This window comes from Mustelus asterias, chromosome 19 (assembly GCF_964213995.1).
Source record: "Mustelus asterias chromosome 19, sMusAst1.hap1.1, whole genome shotgun sequence".
Taxonomy (NCBI): domain Eukaryota; kingdom Metazoa; phylum Chordata; class Chondrichthyes; order Carcharhiniformes; family Triakidae; genus Mustelus; species Mustelus asterias.
In genome coordinates, this window is record NC_135819.1 from 4,139,077 (window position 1) to 4,162,299 (window position 23,223).

Consider the following 23,223-nt stretch of genomic DNA (forward strand, 5'->3'; position numbering starts at 1 on the left):
TGTCGCACATCCCCCCCTTCACTGTAACGCACTCACTTCACATTATCCAACTTTATATTTACTGACAAAACAGTCGCGAGTTGGAGTGCGCACTATATCTCCCCAGAACTTAAAATAGCTCAAGGCTAGCTTCATCGAGCAATTCTACTGCCTGGTGAACAGCCCAGAGGTTTGGTCGAGATGAATCAATGTTCCCTCTTACGATGTCACTATTCTCACCACATCCAAATCTGCGCTGCCAACATTTCTCCCTGCTTCCAGGAATTACCTCAACGTTCCCGCAATGATTCAGAGGATTAACTAATCCACCTGAGCATAGGCAAGCTTCAAACAGGTACCTCCCCCGAAGATCAGGCCCACTGTCCAGCCAAGTTCTCAACCCTCTGTCCACCATTGATGATGCTGTTCGGAAAGTCTCCCGTTCTCTCTCTCTATCCCACCACCTCCCCCCCCCCCCCCCCATCCTCCTCCCCACCCCCCACCCCAACTCCATCACAAGACCCAATAGTTCTGGGGTAGAATGTTGGCCCTTGATAATGGTGGGGAGAGTACTGGATGGAAAGGAGATTTAATAGAGGTGTAAACATTCATACAAAAGAACAAAAAAAAATGTAGCACAGGAAGAGGCCCTTTGGCCCTTCAAGCCTGTGCCGAACATGATGCCCTAACTAAACTAAAAAAACCTATCTGCCCTTGCTTGGTCCGTATCCCTACGGGGATACGGATAAAGAAATCTTTATGACGATTTTAATAGGTTACATAAAGAATTTTTTTTTCCTCATTAGCTGATGGTAAAAGGACCAGGGGACACAGATTTAAGGTTGCGGGCAAGAGGTGTAAGTGGGGTATGTGCCAAAGATCTTATTTTAGACGGTTAGTGGTAATGAGCTGGAACTCACGACCCAGGAGGGTGGTGGAAGTGGAGACAATCAATGATATCAACGAAGATTGGGTGGAAGATTGAAGGAAACAGGGCGGCACAGTGGTTGGCACTGCTGCCTCACAGTGCCAGGGACCAGGGTTCAATTCCGACCTTGTCTGTGTGGAGTTTGCACATTCTCCCCGTGACTGCGTGGGTTTCCTCCGGGTGCTCCAGTTTCCTCCCACAGTCCAACAACGTGCGGGGTAGTTTGATTGGCCATGGTAAAATTGCCCCTTAGTGTTGGGCGACTAGCAGGATAAATAAGTGGAGTTATGGGGATAGGGATTGGGTTGGATTGTGGGTGGTGCAGACTCGATGGGCCAAATGGCCTCCTGCTCTGCAGGGATTCTATGATTCTATGAAATCAACTTGTAGGGCTGGAGGGAATAAGACTAACTGGTTTGCTCTACAGAGAACCAGCATTAACTCAATGAACTGAATGGTCTCTTCCTGTGCCATCATGACTCCATAATTTTATAATGTGGCAGTTGGATAGTAGGCAGAAGCAATAGTTGGCTTCATAACTACAGTGTTATGGAAATAATAATCTGCTGGATAGAAATGATTACAATTCTTTGCTGGGACAATTCCTGACGACCCAGTGTTAGACTTGAGTGTTAGAAATTCCCCACTTGCCACTCTTGGAGTGAACGGAATCATGTTTTTGGGGGAAAATGTTCCTGTTCCATATGCCTGAACCAGTTAGATCGACGCTGAGTGACTGTGTGATGCGGTGGGCTGGGAAACTTCCCAATATCTCACAGAAACCACAATTCAGAGGACACAGATCTTAACAAACCCACCATCGTCTAGAACAGAGCTGTATCTTATTCTCGGGCTGAACCGGGACTGTGTACGCTGAACAATCACACACAACGCACGAGGGGAAAGTCCAGAGACAGAGAGGGGACAATAATTTAGCCCACCCTGTTCAAAGTCACTTCCCCCCCACCCTCCCACTGTTCAGCAACAAAAATTTAACGTGGATAATGGCATGGCTGTCATTGGCAGGGAGAACACTGCGGGGTGGGGTGTGGCGTTGGAGGTGGGGTGTGATGCACAAGAACCCATAGTCAGTGGAGGGGCCGGGGGGAGGAGGTGGCAGGCATGGGTACAGGAGAGAAATCGGTCAGCCGAAGCCAGTTCTGTACCAGCTTAAACCAGAAAGCTCCTGTGAGCTGTGCCTCAAGCAGACCTGCCAAAATCTCGCGTCTCGGTTTTTCCACTTACCTAGAAAATGCAGGCCTGGATTGCAGAGTCGGAGCAGACCTGAAGTGAAGCAGTTCCAATTGGGTTTTGAGGGTGGAGCCCCAGTCACTCGCTGAGGATCACTCATTGGGAGCCATTCTCTGAGGATCACTCATTGGGAGTCACTCTCTGAGGATCACTCATTGGGAGTCACTCTCTGAGGATCACTCATTGGGAGTCACTCTCTGAGGATCACTCATTGGGAGTCACTCTCTGAGGATCACTCATTGGGAGTCACTCTCTGAGGATCACTCATTGGGAGTCACTCTCTGAGGGTCACTCATTGGGAGTCACTCTCTGAGGGTCACTCATTGGGAGCCACTCTCTGAGGATCACTCATTGGGAGCCACTCTCTGAGGATCACTCATTGGGAGTCACTCTCTTAGGGTCACTCATTGGGAGTCACTCTCTGAGGATCACTCATTGGGAGCCACTCTCTGAGGATCACTCATTGGGAGTCACTCTCTGAGGATCACTCATTGGGAGCCACTCTCTGTGGCAAAGAAGGAACAAAAGAAATAACTGAGTAAAAATAAATCAAGGCAGAGAGGGGTTGTGAGCTGCATCTGGAGAGTCGGGCAGACACTGAGGGAATGCGCATGGAAAGCTCTCTGCCGCTGCTGCTGCTCTTGTTGCTCTGTCTCCAGCTGGGAGGATTTAAACTCTCTGCCAACAACACCAGTGCCAGATGTCAGACTCAGTAACCCTTTCATTGGCAACGCTGCGACAGACACTCCTTCAACCCTGTAAACTCTCAGTGTTCACCTCGGATTTACACTCCCTCGCTCCCTGTAACCTACCCCTTACCTCACACAGGCAAACGACCATTAAACATGCTCCGCACCTGGTGAACAAGGTCGGTGCCCGTGTGGGTGGTGAAGGCTGACCTTCCCTCAGTAACGGGTCAAAGAATATTAAATAGAAGCTCTTGACTCCACAGAAATGAAAACTGTTTCTGCCCAAGTAAAATCTCTTGGAAGTGACCTCTGCTGAGAGCTCACTCTGGGAATGGGAGGACGTTTCTCTGGGATTGGAAAGTTGTGGGGATGGGAATGTGTGGGAGATTTCTCCAGGAATGGGAATCTGTGGAGTGACATCATTGAGAATGTGATTTCTCCGGGAATGGGATGTTGTGGGGTGCTGAGAATGGGAATGTGCGAGGAGATTTCTCCAGGAATGGGAAGTTGTGAGGTGCTGGGATTGGGAATGCGCGGACAGCTGTCTGGTAATGAGTTTTCCAGTGTTAATTGAAAGGGTGAACCTCGAGATTGCAATATAGTGGGGCTATAGATCTCTGCGCCTCATCCCTTGCACAGAGAAAGCAGGGACCATTCCGGAGGAAACCTTTGCTCACTTACTAACATCATACATTCTCCATTTTATTGACTTCCCTATTTTGGGCAAGAGTAGGGGAGTTGGGCTCCCAGTGGGAGCTTTCTGTGTGTAAACTGACTGTCTTATTTCCTACACGTCTACATTTGAACAATTACTGATTGGTTGGAAAGCACATTGGGGCATCCTGAAGTTGTGAAAGGCGCTATAGAAATGAAAGATTCTTTCAATTGTTCCTCAGTTGCAAAATATGCGGTGAAATTTGCTTTTAAAACATAAAGTGGGTGGCTCGGTGGCACAGTGGTTAGCACTGCTGCCTCACAGCGCCAGGGACCCAGGTTCGATTCCCGGCTTGGGTCATTGTTTGTGCGGAGTCTGCACGTTCTCCCCGTGTCTGTGTGGGTTTCCTCCGGGTGCTCCGGTTTCCTCCCACAGTCCGAAAGACGCGCTGATTAGGGTGCATTGGCCGTGCTAAATTCCCCCTTAGTGTACCCGAACAGGCGCCAGAGTGTGGCGAGTAGGGGGTTTTCACAGTAACTTCATTGCAGTGTTAATGTAAGCCTGCTTGTGACACTAATAAATAAACTTAAACAGATTTACAGTAAATCAAAACTCAGTTTGAGATCGGGGGCACTGTAAAAAAACCTTCATCACATCGAGGAAATGGATCTTAATCTTCTGACATGTTTCATGTCATTGTAGTCTCACTGGCCAACCATCCCTCAGCAACCATCCTTCCACATTCTCCGCCCTGTTCTTCACACCCAGGATCCCGCTCGGCCTGTTGTGGAGTTTGTTTCTGCAATTCTTCAACTGTATTAAACAGCAGATGGATGGTTTCCATAACACTCTTGCTGCCAAAGCCTCAAACATTCAATCGCCTGAGCACAGTCCCAGTCATCGCAGCTGTTCTAACCTGGAGCGCAGCCACCACAGTGGACAAGGACCCCACCCCTCCACCATTCCATCTGGCCAGCCGACTGCACAGATCCTGCTAACTGGCTAGCCTCACACCGGAAACTTCCATTGTGCAGTGCTCAGAAGGTACTGAGCTTCAAGTTACTCCGGCCAGCGGGACATGCAACAAGCCGAGAGAGTGATTTTGAGAACGGTTGGAGGCTTTTGCCACAGACACAGCCTGGTTTAAGGTCGCACCACCATCCGACCAGAGCTTGGAGTGCCTTGGCTGCATCAGGACCTTACGCAAGAAGATGAATTGACTAAATGCTTTCAGTTCTGGGTATCCCACCTCAAGAAGGATATATTGTCCTTGGGTGGGGTGCAGTGCAGAATGATACCAGGGAAGAAAGGGTTAAATTATGAGGACAAAGTAAAAAGTTGATGTTTATTTATTAGTCACAAGTAAGGCTTACATTAACACTGCAATGAAGTCACTGTGAAAATCCCCCAGTTTCCACTCTCCGGCGCCTATTCGGGTACACTGAGGGAGCATTTAGCATAGCCAATGCACCTAACCAGCATGTCTTTCGATCTGTGGGAGGAAATCGGAGCACCCGGAGGAAACCCACGCAGACACGGAGAGAACGTGCAGACTCCGCACAGACAGTGACCCACACCAGGAATTGAACCGGGGTCCCTGGCGCTGTGAAGAAGCAGTGCTAACCACTGTGCTACCGTGCCGCCCTGATAAGTTGCATTGATGAGGCTTGCATTTCCTTGGGTATACAAGATTAAACAACGATCTAATCGAACTGTTAATGATGATGAACATAGTCGAAGGGGTAGATTGACAACAACAAGAATTAGGGCTAGGTTGTTAATGGGTGATGCGAGGAAACACTTCTTCACATAAAACGCAATGGAAGTTTGAAATAGCCGCCCCCAAAAGGCTATTGTGGCTGAGTGGGGGAGGGGGGGGGGATTAATTGGGAATTTCAAAACTTGAAGTTGATAGGGTATTGGATATTATTGGGGTGGCACAGTGCTAGCACTGCTGCCTCACTGCGCCTGGGACCCGGGTTCGATTCCCTGCTTGGGTCACTGCCTGTGCAGAGTTTTGCACATTCTCCCCGTGTCTGCGTGGGTTCCCTCCGGGTGCTCTGGTTTCCTCCCACAGTCCAAAGACGTGCTGGTTAGGGTGCATTGGCCGTGCTAAATTCTCCCTCAGTGTACCCAAACAGCCGCCAGAGTGTAGCGACTAGGGGATTTTCACAGTAACTTCATTGCAGTGTTAGTGTAAGCCTACTTGTGACACTAATAAATAAATAAACAAAAGGCACCATTATGAAGAGATCTGGAACCATGGAGGCTGGTCAGAGTTAAGATGCAGATCGGTCATCATTTCATGGCAGAACAGGCTCAAGGAGTTGGATGTATTGTTGATACAGTCTTACAGACTCCACATTCTCTCAGTGAGGAAGCCTGACCCGCCCCAAGCCACTCCCTGCTCAAAGCTGTAACACACAACAATCCAGAATCCCACCCCTTCTCAATACTTACAAGATCAATACAAATGAGGGAGCCTCTTCTATCAGAACCCACTATCAGATCAGCCATGATCTTATTGAATGGCGGAGCAGGCTCGAGGGGCTAGATGGCCTACTCCTGCTCCTATTTCTTATGTTCTTCTGGGATAACCATCCAATGAGGAAAACAGCTCCCCACAGTCGCATAGGTTACTCCAAAAACTTTCCTAGTACTCCATTCCATACTGCTGATTGCTCCAGGAGGGGTGTGGGAGAACTTGTTTGATCCCATGTCCCTTCACCTACTCTTATGGTTTTATCTTGAAGAAAGGTTTCTGAACTCATAGAATCATAGCATCCCTACAGTGCAGAAGGAGGCTATTCGGCCCATTGAGTCTGAACCAATAACAATGCCACCCAGGGCCAAACCCATAACCCCAGGTATTTACTCTGCTAAGCCCCTCTGAGACTAAGGGGAAATTTAGCATGGCCAATCCACCTAACCTACACATCTTTGGACACTAAGGAGCAATTTAACATGGCCAATCCACCTAACCTGCACATCTTTGGACACTAAGGGGTAATTTAACATGGTCAATCCACCTAACCTACACATTTTTGGACACTAAGGGACAATTTAGCATGGCCAATCCACCTAATCTACACATCTTCGGACAGTGGGAGGAAACCCAAGCACCCGGAAGAAATCTACGCCAACATGGGGAGAATGTGCAAACTCCACACACAATCAAGGCTGGAATCGAACCCAATCACTGGCGCTGTGAGGCAGCAGTGCTAACCACTGTGCCACCGTGCCGCCCATAAACTGTTCACTGTCTCAAACACATTCCCTTTCCACAGCTGTCCGCAGAGCTGGGAAAAACACCCAAAGGTGATCATTGCTGAACTTCCTCCTAAGCTGCAAGGGTAACTGGTGGGTAGCAGTGTGGGAAAGGCCACTAAACCGAGCCTCCAGCTGCTCCCTCAAGCCAGTGTACAAGATCCCATTTGAAGAGTAGGGAGTTCTCCTTGGTGTCCCAGGCCAATATTTATCCCTGAAGTAACACATCAGTCCTTCATCTTTCAGATGCAACATTTGCTGAGCATTTCCGGGATATCACTGAATGTTAAAATCAACATAACAAACGACAGATTCAGCAGTAGACCACCCTGTGAGACTCCACTTAGCATCCCAGCAGATTAATGACAAGTCAAACAAACACTTTAAGTCTGTGCTGAGACCAGTTACAGTATGGGGCACCATGACAGGCGTGACGAATGCCAGACAGGACAGAGGTCGGAGCACATCAGCTGGGAAGATTCGTGTTTGTCCAGAGATTAATTCAGAGCATTCCAAACGATCTGCGAGTCCAGCATCATGGAACATAGTGCTCATCGACTCCTGACCATTAAATAAAACACACAGCTCACACCATCACATGTAAATCATTATAAAGTCACACGGCCCCAGTTTATTCATTGTAACACCCTCCGATGTACCCCACACCCCTCACTGTAACACTCTCTGATACACCCCACACCCCTCACTGTAACACTCTCTGATATACCCCACACAACTCACTGTAACACTCTCTGATATACCCCACACCACTCACTGTAACACTCTGATATACCCTACACCCTTCACTGTAACACTCTCTGATACACCCCACACCCCTCACTGTAACACTCTCTGATATACCCCACACAACTCACTGTAACACTCTCTGATATACCCCACACCACTCACTGTAACACTCTGATATACCCTACACCCTTCACTGTAACACTCTCTGATACACCCCACACCCCTCACTGTAACACTCTCTGATACACCCCACACCCCTCACTGTAACACTCTCTGATATACCCCACACAACTCACTGTAACACTCTGATATACCCTACACCCTTCACTGTAACACTCTCTGATACACCCCACACCACTCACTGTAACACTCTGATATACCCCACACCCTTCACTGTAACACTCTCTGATACACCCCACACCACTCACTGTAACACTCTGATATACCCTACACCCTTCACTGTAACACTCTGATATACCCCACACCACTCACTGTAACACTCTGATATACCCCACACCCCTCACTGTAACACTCTGATACACCCCACACCACTCACTGTAACACTCTCTGATATACCCCACACCACTCACTGTAACACTCTGATATACCCCACACCCCTCACTGTAACACTCTGATACACCCCACACCACTCACTGTAACACTCTGATATACCCCACACCACTCACTGTAACACTCTGATATACCCCACACCCTTCACTGTAACACTCTGATATACCCCACACCACTCACTGTAACACTCTGATATACCCTACACCCTTCACTGTAACACTCTCTGATACACCCCACACCACTCACTGTAACACTCTGATATACCCCACACCCTTCACTGTAACACTCTCTGATACACCCCACACCACTCACTGTAACACTCTCTGACATACCCCACACCCCTCACTGTAACACTCTGATATACCCTACACCCTTCACTGTAACACTCTCTGATACACCCCACACCACTCACTGTAACACTCTGATATACCCCACACCCTTCACTGTAACACTCTCTGATACACCCCACACCACTCACTGTAACACTCTCTGATATACCCCACACCCCTCACTGTAACACTCTGATATACCCCACACCCCTCACTGTAACACTCTGATATACCCCACACCACTCACTGTAACACTCTGATATACCCCACACCCCTCACTGTAACACTCTGATACACCCCACACCACTCACTGTAACACTCTCTGATATACCCCACACCACTCACTGTAACACTCTGATATACCCCACACCCCTCACTGTAACACTCTGATACACCCCACACCACTCACTGTAACACTCTGATATACCCCACACCACTCACTGTAACACTCTGATATACCCCACACCCTTCACTGTAACACTCTCTGATATACCCCACACCCCTCACTGTAACACTCTCTGATATATCCCACACCCCTCACTGTAACACTCTGATATACCCCACACCCCTCACTGTAACACTCTGATATACCCCACACCCCTCACTGTAACACTCTGATACACCCCACACCCTTCACTGTAACACTCTGATATACCCCACACCCCTCACTGTGACACTCTCTGATATATCCCACACCCCTCACTGTAACACTCTGATACACCCCACACCCTTCACTGTAACACTCTGATATACCCCACACCCCTCACTGTAACACTATCTGATACACCCCACACCCTTCACTGTAACACTCTGATATACCCCACACCCCTCACTGTAACACTCTCTGATACACCCCACACCCCTCACTGTAACACTCTCTGATATATCCCACACCCCTCACTGTAACACTCTGATACACCCCACACCCCTCACTGTAACACTCTCTGATATATCCCACACTCCTCACTGTAACACTCTCTGATACACCCCACACCCCTCACTGTAACACTGATATACCCCACACTGTAACACTGATATACCCCACACCCCTCACTGTAACACTCTGATATACCCCACACCCCTCACTGTAACACTGATATACCCCACACTGTAACACTGATATACCCAACACCCCTCACTGTAACACTGATATACCCCACACCCCTCACTGTAACACTGATATACCCCTCACTGTAACACTGATATACCCCACACCCCTCACTGTAACACTCTGATATACCCCACACCCCTCACTGTAACACTGATATACCCCACACTTTAACACTGATATACCCAACACCCCTCACTGTAACACTGATATACCCCACACCCCTCACTGTAACACTGATATACCCCTCACTGTAACACTGATATACCCCACACCCCTCACTGTAACACTCTTCGATATGGTCCTTCTTCACTAGGTGAGATGTAATTCACTCAGGCAAAACCTGTGGGTTTGTCATCCGGTGACCTTTAAAATCAAATTGAACAATAGAAATGAGGAGGAAATGGACTGTGATTCCCCACAGGGAGTGTTGTTGACCCTGGTGAGGTGACTGAGTGGAGGGCGGCCCGTCACTAGGACAATGAGTGGAACGACACTCCTCCCGTTTGCTTGGAGACATTCCAGGCCAGCTTTCACATCGAAGCCCGATTGCCAAGAGGAGTCAAGCGAGCCTCAGCATCTGCGTCATTCAATCTCAACATCCACTGTCTGACAAGACGGATCCTCACTTTCCAAATTTAGACACCATCACAACTAATCACATCCAAACCCATCATCACCTTCAGCTCTTGGACAACTGCACCAAACTTAACGGCAGCTTTACACGCTCGCATTAAACTCTCACTTTTCTGTAAAGAGCAAGGTCGGGTCTCAGTCACATTTTACCCTCGAGTAACAGCCCCAAAGAGACATCCTCCACATGGGCCCTGGCTCAGAATGATGGCCTCAGTTCAGACAGTAAGAGTTTTAACAACACCAGGCTAAAGTGCAACAGGTTTATTTGGTAGCAAATACCATTAGCTTTCGGAGCACTGCTCCTTCGTCAGGTGGAGTTCAGTTCAGACCACATGGCTTAGCTCAGCGCACTTGGATCAGAACACAGTCTGCAGTATACTGACAGGCCACAGCCAGCCATGTCTCAGGACATGGGGCCAAGGGCAGGACGCGGGGGGGGCAAGGGCAGGACGCGGGGGGGGCCCCAAGGGCAGGACGCGGGGGGGGCCCCAAGGGCAGGACGCGGGGGGGCCCCAAGGGCGGGACGCGGGGGGGCCAAGGGCAGGACGCAGGGGGGCCAAGGGCAGGACGCAGGGGGGCCAAGGGCAGGACGCAGGGGGGGCCAAGGGCAGGACGCAGGGGGGCCAAGGGCAGGACGCAGGGGGGCCAAGGGCAGGACGCAGGGGGGCCAAGGGCAGGACATGGGCTCTTTAGGCAGCATTTTCCAGACCCACGACCATTACCATCTCCAAGGACAAGGGCAGCAGATACCTGGGAACACCACCACCTGCAAGTTCCCTTCCAAGAAACTCACCATCCTGGCTTGCAAATACATCGGCCGTTCCTTCACTGTCGCTGGGTCATAATCCTGGAACTCCGACCCTAACAGCACTGTGGGTACACCTACACCACACGGACTGCAGAGGCTGAAGGCAGCAGCTCACCACCACCTTCTCAAGGGCAATTAGGGATGTATAATACATGGTGGCCCACCCAGCAATGCTCACATACCATAAACGGATCTTACCAGAAGCTCAGAACACAGGCCACAGCTAAACTGACATTAGCTCAGGAGGCAGCAGCCCAGCTGGCTCTGTTGAATTTGCCTCCAGTGTTAGTTAAACTCAGAACAAGCTACAGCGATGCTAAAACTGGTCTCAGTGCTCCGGAGTGAAGCAGGTGCCCCCCCCACCCCCACCCCCCCCACCACCCCCCATCCTTTGTGAACGACAGACCGAGCAGAACCAGCAAGCAGGTTGTGCACGGAACATTCTGCTCTTGAACAATGTAATCCACATCCTCAAAGGTTCATGTTAACCTCATTTCTATAGGGAGGCTGTTGGAACACCGCTCCTCAGGAAATTGGACTGAAAGGTGGATTGCACGGGGAAAGTGGGATTCTGGCAGCAGTCAGCCCATTTTATCCCCATGTGTCAGAGGAGTGGCACACATGGAGAGGCGAATTGTGAGAAACAAACAGGGGAGAGAGGAGCTACTCCTCCCAGATTGCTGCCAATTCCCATTGTTTCAGCTCCAAATTGGAATTGTTTTCCCCAGTGGAGCCCAGTGAAAGGACAGGCAGGTTGGCAATGCAATGGTGACCCCTCGTACCTTACATCAGGTCGTCGTCTCTCGCCCCCCACTCCCCTTCTGGACCCAAGCTGCCTGGAGCCCCTCTCTGAACACGAGTGCTCACAACAGACCAAGCCAGACTATCCATTACTGTTGGCTCACAGAGCCTGCCATGTACTGTAAAGTCATGGAATTAAACCGACATTTCTGGGCAGTGGATCAATCAGGTAGGTTGTGGCCAATCCTCTTTTCCAGACCACACTCTCTTTATTTTAACATTCATTAACTCTTTGAGTAACAGAAATCTCGATAAACGAATGGTGCTGCTGCTGCTACTCCCACCAGGGGATTTGTGTTATGTCAAGCTCGCCTGTCCAACGCTGTCCTCGCACATCGACTGTAGCTCGCCTGTGACATCTGTCATCCAACTCACAGGCCGGAATTTTACCATCCCGGGCGGGTGAGGCTCGCGGAACTGAGTTCCCCGTTGGCCTCGGGTGGGATTTCACAAGCCTCGCCCAAGCAAGGTCGTAAAGTACCGGCCATAGAATCCCTACAGTGCAGGAGGCGGCCATTTGGCCCATCGAGCCTGCACCAATAACAATCCCACTCAGCTCTATCCCCGTAATCCCACGTATTTACCCTGCCAGATCCCCTGACACTAAGGGGCAATTTAGCATGTCCAATCCACCTAACCTACATATCTTTAGACAAGGGACAATTTAGTGTGGCCAATGCACCTAACCAGGGCGTCTTTCGAACTGTGGGAAGAACCCGGAGCACCCGGCGGAAACCCATGCAGACACGGGGAGAACATGCAAACTCTGCACATTCGAAGCCAGAATTGAACCCGGGTCCCTGGCGCTGTGTGGCAGCAGTGCTAACCACTGTGCCGCCCAAACTCGACCTAGGTCAACCCCTCTTTTTTGCTGTCCTTTACTTTGCCCTCTGGAAAAGATCTCTGTCTTTTTCCAGCTCTGATCAAATGGTCAAAACCTTGACATGTTCTTTTCTGCATGTGAGTTTGTGTCACGCTTAAGCACCTCTTCACAAGTCTTAGGGTCTACAGATGGAATTTTTAGTACGGGTCTTGGGTAACAATTCACACTGGACCCAACCTGCACATGGATCATGCACCATTTTAAAAAAAATTAATTGCTCTCAAGGTAATGGGTGAGGCTGGCAAGGCTGCCATTTTAGCTGCTGTGAGAAGGTGGGTCTGGGCCTTGTTCCTGATCCCACTGCAACTCATGGATTCAGTAGCATTAGGGACTAGATTCCAGGATTTAGATTCTGTGATGGAAGTTGGGGCGGATTGTTTCGAAGGAAACTTGAAGATAATGACAGGCTGCACAAGATTTCCTCCCTTGCCCTAATTTGGTTAACAGGAGAGGAAGGGACTGTTAGTTGTTAGGGTGCTACAATGCAACATGTAGAGTGTGTAAACTGCAACCATAACATGCCGGTATTCCATCAAAATCTTGACTACTTGAAGTTTCATGGATTTGTTTTTGTTATTCATTCATGGGATGTGGGTGTCGCTGGCTGGGCCAGCATTTAGTGCCCATCCCTCTTGAACTGGAGCCATTCCAGAGGATATTTAAGAGTCAACCACATTGCTGTGGCTCTGGAGTCACATGTAGGCCAGACCAGGTAAGGACGGCAAATTTCCTTCTCGAAATTGAGCCAGATGGTTAGCATTGTCATAGCCAAGTACCCTGCCATCAATACCTTGAGGGTCACCATTGACCAAAGGTTTATCTGAACTAGCCATATTTATAACCATACATTTGACAACTGACAATGGTCGTCATTAGATTTTTAATTCATTCAAATTTCACCATCTGCCTTGGTTGGATTTGAATCAGGACCCCGAGAGTGTTACCGTGGGTCTCTGGATTATTAGTGCAGTGACAGTACCACTACACCACCGCCTTCCCTGACCCCTACCTTTAAGGGGTCAGAAGGGGAGCCAGCTATCACAGAATATCCAACCTCAGCCCTCTTGTTACAGGCACTATGTTGGTATGGTTTGTTTTGGTAAGCCTTTGGTTAATGGTGACTCTCAAGGTAGTGATGGCAGAGAGCTTGGCAATGACAGTGTTAATGAAACGCAGGGCGATGGCTGAAGAGCACGAGATATGTCTCAGAATGAGAACCCAATGTAGAATCACAGAATAGAATCATAAAATCCCTAGACTGCAGAAGGAGGCCATTTGGCCCATCAAGTCTGCACAGACCACAATCCCACCCAGGCCCTATCCCCGTAACCTCACATATCTACCTTACTAGTCCCGCTAACACGAAGGGACAATTTTCCATGGCCAATCAACCTAACCCACACATCTTTGGAGTGTGGGAGGAAACCCACGCACAGAGAGAACATGCAAACTCCACACAGTCACCCAAGGGCAGAATTGAACCCAGGTCCCTGGCTCTGTGAGGCAGCAGTGCTAACCACTGTGCCACCGTGACACTCTGTAGAGAAGTGACACATTTCCACTCCATCTGACGAAGGAGCAGCGCTCCGAAAGCGAATGGTATTTGCTACCAAATAAACCTGTTGGACTTTAACCTGGTGTTGTTAAAACTCTTACTGTGTTCACCCCAGTCCAACGCCGGCATCTCCACATCATGAGAAGTTACTACACAGGGTTACCTGAATGTCAAACACTCAATACAGTAGACTATTGAAAGAGAGAAGCAATTCCATAACTGACAGATCAAAGCACAATCGTCCAGCCCTGTTACATCAAGTCGAGCATTAACGGGAAGAATATTCCCACTGTCAAAATGTTTGCAAATGTCTTCAGTTAAAAGTATAGCTTGGGGACAATCGATCTTCCTCCAAGACCACATTACCATTGCCTTGTATTAACATAATGCCTTTAGTGTCAGGAAATGTCACAAGGTGCTTCACAGGAGTATTATCAGATAAGAATGGATAGAATCATAGAATCCTACAGTGCAGGAGGAGGCCATTCGGCCCATCGAGTCTGCACCGATCACAATCCCACCCAGGCCCTAAACCCGTAACCCCACATATTTACCCCGCTAATCCCTCTAACCTACGCATCCCAGAACACTAAGGGCCAATCAACCTAACCTGCACATCTTTCGGACTGTGAAAGGAAACCGGAGCACCTGGAGGAAACCCACGCAGACACGGGCAGAAGGTGCAAACTCCACACACAGACAGTGACCCGAGGCCGGAATCGAACCCGGGTCCCTGGCGCTGTGAGGCAGCAGTGCTAACCACTGTGCCGCGTCACTGGAGAAGATTTGGGAAATCAAAAGCTGGGTTGAAGGAGGAGGGGGAGATGGCAATTCCTGAGCTTATGCACAAGGTACAGCACCCAGACTGAGATGAAGATGAGAGCGAGTGATGGCAGAATTGGATGGGTTTGGAGTGTCTGGACTGTTGTAAGGCTGGAGGAGGTTACAGAGACAGGTGGGAGGGGAGAGGTGAGAGAGGGATTTCGACACAAAGGTGAGAGAGAGCAAGGTGTTGGCAGGCTGGAAACTAATGTGGGTTCGCGAGTGCAGTGGCGATGGTTGAACAGGACATGGTGTGAGTTGGAATACAGGCAGCAGAGTTTTGGGTGGGCTCTGGTTTATTGAGGGTGAACGGTGGGTGGTCAAACAGCCAAGAGAGTGTTGGAACATAAGAACATAAGAACTAGGAGCAGGAGTAGGCCATCTGGCCCCTCGAGCCTGCTCCGCCATTCAGTAAGATCATGGCTGGTCTTTTCGTGGACTCAGCTCCACTTACCCGCCCACTCACCATAACCCTTAATTCCTTTCCTATTCAAAAATTTATCTATCCCTGCCTTAAAAACATTCAATGAGGTAGCCTCAACTGCTTCACTGGGCAGGGAATTCCACAGATTCATAACCCTTTGGGTGAAGAAGTTCCTCCTCAACTTAGTCCTAAATCTGCTCCCCCTTATTTTGAGACCATGCCCTCTAGTTCTAGTTTCACCTGCCGGTGGAAACAACCTCCTTGCTTCTATCTTATCTATTCCCTTCATAATCCCATATGTTCCTACAAGATCTCCCCTCATTCTTCTGAATTCCAATGAGTATAGCCCCAGTCTACTCAGTCTCTCCTCATAAGCCAACCCTCTCAACTCCGGAATCAACCTAGTGAATCTCCTCTGCACCCCCTCCAGTGCCAGGATATCCTTTCCAATTTGCTCCCCTTCAAAAATGTTGTTATTGCGCATGGCCAGCTTATTCCAATGTGTGGTCCTTTTAAGGTTTCTTGCGGGGTAATTAATCTGGAACGTAAGTGCAGTACCTTTGCAGGCATGTGCAGATTCACAGGAGCACTGGCCGGGAGGTAGCAAAAACATGGTTTAGGGTTTCAGCAGATGTACAGAGACGGGCTACAGAAATTGTGCTCATTATCCACGGGCCTGGGAGGGTGTGGTGTGTAGGGAGGGTGGACAGCAAGCCAGGATTACTGCCACAGACCCAGTGGTTGTAAAGTGATTGTGGGCCACATGAACAGATCTTGGGCTAGCCGGAAGCTCACTTGGTTGCCATGCCCCCTCCTATGAATGCTAGCCCAGGCTCACCATGAAGGGTGGCTGAAGGGGTGAGATCCCACAGGCACCTTCCACTTAGGAAACTGGGACCCAGTAGTAGGAGAGCAGTAAAAAGGGGAGAACCACAGGGTGTTGTAAGGAGGCAAGCGGGAATAAATTTCCAAACTGAACTCCCAGAGGCAGAAATTCTGGTCTAATTTTGCTGGTTACGAGAGAACACAAATTAAAGACAGCGAGTTCACCACTCTTTATCTCCTCTTCTCCCCGGGAGAGCTCTGTTCTCCGCTCTAGTCAGCGAATCTTTTTACAGCAACCTCAGTTCAGATTTTTCCATGGTAGAAAGTACAGATCATAAGATTCCTTTAAATCCAGTGGTTGCACAGGAATGTTGCTGTGTGAGGGAGGAGGGTGTGGGAAACAGACAGGCTGTGCACGAGGCCTACTGTTTGCATGTTGGACATATCAAGGGCTTGGTGGGGGGGTGGCAAGAGATCAAGAATAGACAGTCAAAACAATATACAGCACGGAAACAGGCCCTTCGGCCCAACTAGTCCATGCTGACCAGGTTTCCTAAACTGAACTAGTCCCATTTGCCTGCATTTGGCCCCTATCCTTCTAAACCTTTCCCATCCATGTACCTGTCCAAATGTTTTTTAAATGTTGTAATTGTACCCGCCTCTACCACCTCCTCTGGCAGCTCATTCCATACCCGCACCACGCTGTGTGTGAAAAAGTTGCCCCTCAGGTCCCTTTTAAATCTTTCTCCCTCTCACCTTAAAACCTATGCCCTCTAGTTTTGGACAAGTACTACCAGGGCAGTGCAGAGTGAGCTCTGTGTTGTACCCAAGGGGTTCTTGAAGCATTGCTTGGGAGAACAAAGCGGATAATCATTCACTGAGGAAAACTGCAACTCAGGTTGTCCATCTCATAGGTCAAAGTTCAGCTCCAAGATAAATGGACAAGCACGTGAAAGAAAAATAAGGGAGGGGGAGGGGGGTAATCTTCATGCCATAGCTTTGAGGGGTGCCCAGGTGAGGTACCTTCAAGGGACGTCCAGATAAAACAGTTCAGGTCGAGCCTGCTTATGGGCGGCATGGTGGCACAGTGGTTAGCACTGCTGCCTCACAGCTCCAGGGACCCGGGTTTAATTCCCGGCTTGGGTCACTGTCTGTGTGGAGTTTGCACGTTCTCCCAGTGTCTGCTTGGGTTTTCTCCGGGTGCTCCGGTTTCCTCCCACAGTCCAAAGATGTGTGGGTTAGAGGTGCATTGGTCATGTTAAATTGACCTTTAGTGACCCAGGATGCGTAGGTTAGAGGGATTAGTGGGGTAAATATGTGGGGTTATGGGGCTAGGGCCTGGGTAGGATTGTTGTCAGTGCAGACTCGATGGGCCGAATGGACTCCTTCTACACTGTCGGGATTTTATGATTCTATGTCTGACTGGGTGGTGGGTCAGCACAGACAGTGATTTAGGACACTGCTTGTGCAGCGCTGCAAGACAGGTTGGAACAGCAGTAGGCCATTCGGTCCCTCGAGCCTGTGAGTGCCATTCAGTTCGAACAAGGCTGATCTGTACCTCAAATCCATGTACCTGCCATTTGTCCCATGTCCTACGATACTCCTTTAGCTAATTACCTTGAGCTCCATCCAGCCATTTGGGGAAGAGAGGAATACAGGAGGAAGGTTGTGGAGGGAGTTAGGACTGACTGTGATGGGAGTTCAGCAAGAGAATGCAGCTGTGTCTCTTGATAGTTTGATTCCAGATGTTGTTACCACAGATCTGTGGAACTCCCACAGAAACTTCATTAAGTTTATGCAAGCGTCTGGTGGTTGATAGGGACTGCACACAGCTCAGAGAACTGCAAGCAAGCACCAGAACCAACAGTACAGCAATGAAGCAAAAGTTTTAAAGTTTATTTATTAGTGTCACAATTAGGCTTACCTTAACACTGCAATGAAGTTACTGTGAAAATCCCCTAGTTGCCACACTGAGGGAGAATTTAGCATGGCCGATGCACCCTAACCAGCATGTCTTTTGGACTGTGGGAGGAACGGAGCACCTGGAGGAAACCCACGTGGAGAGAACGTGCAGACTCCGCACAGACAGTGACCCAAGCTGAGAATAGAACCCAGGTCCCTGGCGCTGTGAGGCAGCAGTGCTAACCAAAGCGGTGCCACCGTGCCAACCAAAGCTCTGAGTGCTGGGAGAAAGCCAGATATCTTCGAATGCCGGGTGGTGGATACTGAGGGCAAGGGGACCCAGTATCCACTCTGCCTGCAATCAGATCTCCAGTGTCCCCACTAGTACAGGAGGAAGCTGGATATTAACTCTTTAAAAAATGTTTGAAGAGCAACAATTATCGGCAGGGGGAAGTTGAAAGAGGAGATAGTCTCCACTTAAAAAAAAATCCTTGGATTTTCTGATGGTAGCTGGAGGCCAGGGAATTCCAACCCAGTTCAGATGTATCTTCCCATCCTGCATTCAGACCCGAGCCCTCAATGTGTGTGGTGCACCAGGGTTATTGGTTACCCTCTGCAGCACTGCCAGGCTAGAGAACGTGGCCCAAACTCAGTCAGTCAACCTCTTGCCCGAATACAATAGGTTGTGGCTTCAATCTCTGTTACTGCTGCCTCACAGCGCCAGGGGCCCGGGTTCAATTCCCGGCTTGGGTCACTGTCTGTGTGGAGTCTGCACGTTCACCCCATGTCTGCGTGGGTTTCCTCCCACAGTCTGAAAGACGTGCTGGTTAGGGTGCATTGGCCGTGCTAAATTCCCCCTCAGCGAACCCAAACAAGCGCTGGAATGTGGCGACTCGGGGATTTTCACGGTAACTTCATTGCAGTGTTAATGTAAGCCTACTTGTGACACTAATAAATCAACTTAGAGCCTCTAAACTCCCAGTGCAGTGCCAAGGGAGTGCCATTTGTGCTATTGGAAGTGCCATCTTTCTGACGGACATTTGTATCTGCCCTGTGCCAGTGGCAATATTCCAAAGAGCGCAGGGAGTTTCCCATTCTCCTCGAGTCAACAGTCCTCCCCCAACAATTTTGATGTGGATCTAGATTACACCTTGAATGCAGTAAAATGTCCTTTGGGGCTTCACTGCAGCATAATCAGACGCTGACTTTGAGCGAAGCAACGAGACATTAGGACTAGGTGACCTAAAACTTGGTCAAAGAGATAGATTTCAAATAGCATCTTAGAGGTGGAGATGTTTAGGGAGGAAATTTCACAGCTTAGGTTCCAGGTAAGGCATAGCCGCCAAAGCTGAGGTGAAGGATGTGTGGGAATTTACAAGAAGTCCAGGGCTGACCAATAGCAACCAAAATAAATCATAGAATCCCAACAGTGCAGAAGGAGGCCATTCGGCCCATCGAGTCTGCACTCACCACAATCCCACCCAGGCCCTATTCCCGTAACCCCACTCATTTATCCTGCTAATACCCCTGACACTAGGGTCAATTTAGCACGGCCAATTCCCCTAACCTGCACATCTTTCGACTGTGGGGAGGAAACCGGAGCACCCGGAGGAAACCCACGCAGACACGGGGGAGAACGTGCAAACTCCACACAGACAGTGACCCAAGCCGGGAATCGAACCCGGGTCCCTGGCGCTGTGAGGCAGCAGTGCGAACCATTGTGCCACCCCGGCATGTAAATGAACTGATCATTAATCTCGCTGCTGCTTATGCGATCTCGTTTTGTGTAAAATAACCGCAGATAGTCCACTCAAAGTTAGTGTGAAACATGGAAATGTTTCGCACAGATATCTGAAACATCAGTACGTACAAGTTGCTTTTCTCTCTCTCTCTCTCTCTCTGTGTGAAAACAGTCCTATAGTTTCCAAACTACAGCAACCGCTTCTGTAACTCTTCCCCTGCAATGGCCCCATGTTTACACAGGATTGCTGGCTTGCAAAGGCTTTAGTACCTGAAGACTGGTGACGTTATCCAGCTCCATGTAGCTCTTGTGAGGAACTGCGGGAAAATGGTAGCGGATGCCGTTTCTCCACCGCGCCCCCCCCCCCCCCCCCCCCCCCCCCACACCCCCCAACTTCAAGGGATCTGCAGCATTTAAGGGCCAGTTGCCTCCAGACCTGCTTCTGCCATTGCTGCCTCCACACAGTCCTCCCTCGGTCAGTTCAACCCCTGGCCGGGACTGAGAGGGAAAACAGCAGGCAGGGAGGGGGCACTTTTGTTAAATTAATTACATCACAGGCTCACACATACGCACACACACATGGCATGAATTAGCAAATTAGGTCAGCCTTCAGGACATACGCGGCACACGCGAGACCACTCCCTCAATGAGATGCCCACTGTGTGCTCACTGCAAACCACAGGCCCACTGAGCAAGTCACTCACACACTAACACAAGTTGAAGGTCGTGCTCTTGGGTGTTGGACCTCCCCGCAACTCTTCTGCAGCATGTGCACTGTGACATGTGAAAGAACATACAAAATAGGAGCAGAAGGAGGCCATTCAGCCCCTCCGAGTTGCTGCACCATACAGTAAGCTGGTGGCTGCTCTGTTTGTGGCCACACTTTTCTGCCTGCACCACCCCCCCACTCATTACCCTCGACTCCTTGCATCAAAAAGCTAACTCATTCGATGCTCTCTGGAATACAGGATTCCAAAGATTCATGACCCTCAGAAGAAATTCCTCATCTCCATCTTAAATGGTAGATTAAACTGTGCCCCTTGGTTCTAGATTTCCCTTATAAGGGGAAGCATCCTCTCAGCATCTACCTTGTCAAGCCCCCCCCCCGCAGAATCTTATTCGTTTCAATGAGATCACCTCTTACTCTTCTAAGGGCAGCACGGTGGCACAGTGGTTAGCACTGCTGCCTCACTGCGCCAGGGACCCAAGTTCGATTCCCGAGCTTGGGTCACTGTCTGTGTGGAGTTTGCACGTTCTCCCCGTGTCGTCGTGGGTTTCCTCCGGGTGCTCTGGTTTCCTCCCACAGTCCGAAAGACGTGCTGGTTAGGGTGCATTGGCCGTGCTAAATTCTCCCTCAGTGTACCCGAACAGGCGCCGGAGTGTGGCGACTAGGGGATTTTCACAGTTACTTCATTGCAGTGTTAATGTAAACCTGCTTGTGACACCAATAAATAAAGTTAAAAAAGTAAAGGCCTAGCCTGCTGAACATTTCCTTTTAAGATAATCCCTTTGCTCCTATAATCAATCCAGTGAATCCTCACTGAAATGTCTTCAATGCAAGCGTAACCCTCCTTAAAAAAAAGGGGGGGTGGGTGTGTTCAATCCAAAGTGGGAAGGTTCAATCCAAGACTGTATAGCACTCTAGATAGGCTCTCACCCATCCTATCTGCATGCGATTCATGTACAAGGACATACAGGTTGCTGTGTACTGCAGTATTCTGTACTTTCTCACCATTTAAGTAGTATTTTGTTTTACTATTCTACCGACCAGGCATACAAGGATGCAGATGTCCTCGAGGCACTTGAAGCACGTGGGTTGCCACAGGTGCCTCTGCCTCACATTATACCCTAACGGGTTTCCATGTCCGAGAGAGCGTCGGGCTATAATTGGAGACCACCCCGCCCTGCCAAAAGAGGGCACTTTTGCCATCCTTCACCTTAACCACTAGGGTCTGAGCGCCAAGGATGGCATTTTACAGTCCTCCAATGGGAGTAGGGGGGGGGGGGGAGACCCCATGGAATGATGGAGAGCGCCAATGGATCAGTGTTAAAAGTAGCTGGGTGAAAATCCTGGCACTCACCCCCACCCCAACAGCGCAGTGGGTGTACCTACAGCACACGGACTGCAGCTGTTCAAGAAGGCAGCTTCTCAAGGACAATTAGGGATGGCCACATCCCTGTATAGTGCGCATGAAACAATACTTTTCACTGTATCCCAACACATGTGACAATAATAAATCAAATCAGACTGTGGGATGATAGGGAGGAAATAGCTTGATCTGGTTTTCAGACAAAGCTCGGCACAACATCGTGGGCCGAAGGGCCTGTTCTGTGCTGTACTGTTCTATGTTCTATGTAACACTCCATTCTGCACCCTCTCCTTTCCTTCTCCCTTATGCACTCTATGAACGGTATGCTTTGTCTGTATAGCACACAAGAAACAATACTTTTCACTGTATCCCAATACGTGTGACAATAATAAATCAAACCAAAAAGCCTGATCTTTACCACTAAATCCCGCAATGACACCCATTTTGTAGTGTGTAATAAGCCCTCGGAGGCAAAAGTCCCTTCACCGAAATTCCTTTATTTACAGGATCGGACAACACTACACACAGAGTGCTCCCTATGCAGTCTCCATCCGGAGTGCCAGAGGAACTGACACTCCTGCTTCAGTACAGAGCATGGGGCTCCCTGATTGGCCCATCAATTTGGGATCTCTTTTTGTGTCCAACCAAATAAATGAAATCAAATTAACTTAGGGACAACTCAAAAAAGGGGCAGCTCCCTAAAACGAGGGTTCAGGTTCATGCAGACCAACCTCAATTGCCTGGTTGAACTCATTACGCAGTGCTTATGCCAGTCAGGCTCCTAGTGTAAGATCATAAGAAATAGGAACAGGAGTAGGCAGTTTTGCCCTTCGAGCCTGCTCCACCACTCAATAGGACCATGGCTGATCCAACCTACATTCCTCACGTCCACTTACCTGCCCTTTTCCCATAACCCTCGATTCCCTTACTGATCAAAAATCTATCTCAGCCTTCAATATACACAAGGGCTCTGCCCCCACAGCTGTCTGTGGCAAAAAGTTCCAAAGACACACAAACCTCTGAGAGAAGAAATTTCTCCTCAGCTCAGTCTTAAATTGGCACCCCTTTATTCAGAGACTCTGTCCTCTGGTCCTAGACTCTCCCATGAGGGGAAACATCCTCTCAGCATTTACCCAGTCAAGCCCCTTAATGATCCCCATGCAGCTTTCCTTTAAGAAACATTAGGATTGCTCACATCCCTGCTTCAAAACTA

At 49.3% G+C, this 23,223-nt stretch overlaps 1 protein-coding gene across 6 annotated transcripts in view; it reads right to left on the minus strand.

Annotated features, from left to right (window-relative positions):
* The window catches only part of kank2 (KN motif and ankyrin repeat domains 2), a 154,772-nt gene that overhangs the window by 107,986 nt on the left and 23,563 nt on the right, over positions 1-23,223 (minus strand). For 3 of the 6 annotated variants that reach the window (XM_078234912.1, XM_078234911.1, XM_078234908.1), the window contains exon 1: positions 2,153-2,401. The exons of 1 other annotated variant lie outside the window; for it this stretch is intronic. The gene's annotated coding sequence lies outside the window, so the exon portion shown is untranslated. Of the gene's footprint in view, positions 1-2,152; positions 2,402-20,190; positions 20,247-23,223 lie in introns of those variants that run through there. 2 more of the 6 variants (XM_078234910.1, XM_078234913.1) reach the window with 2 other exon arrangements.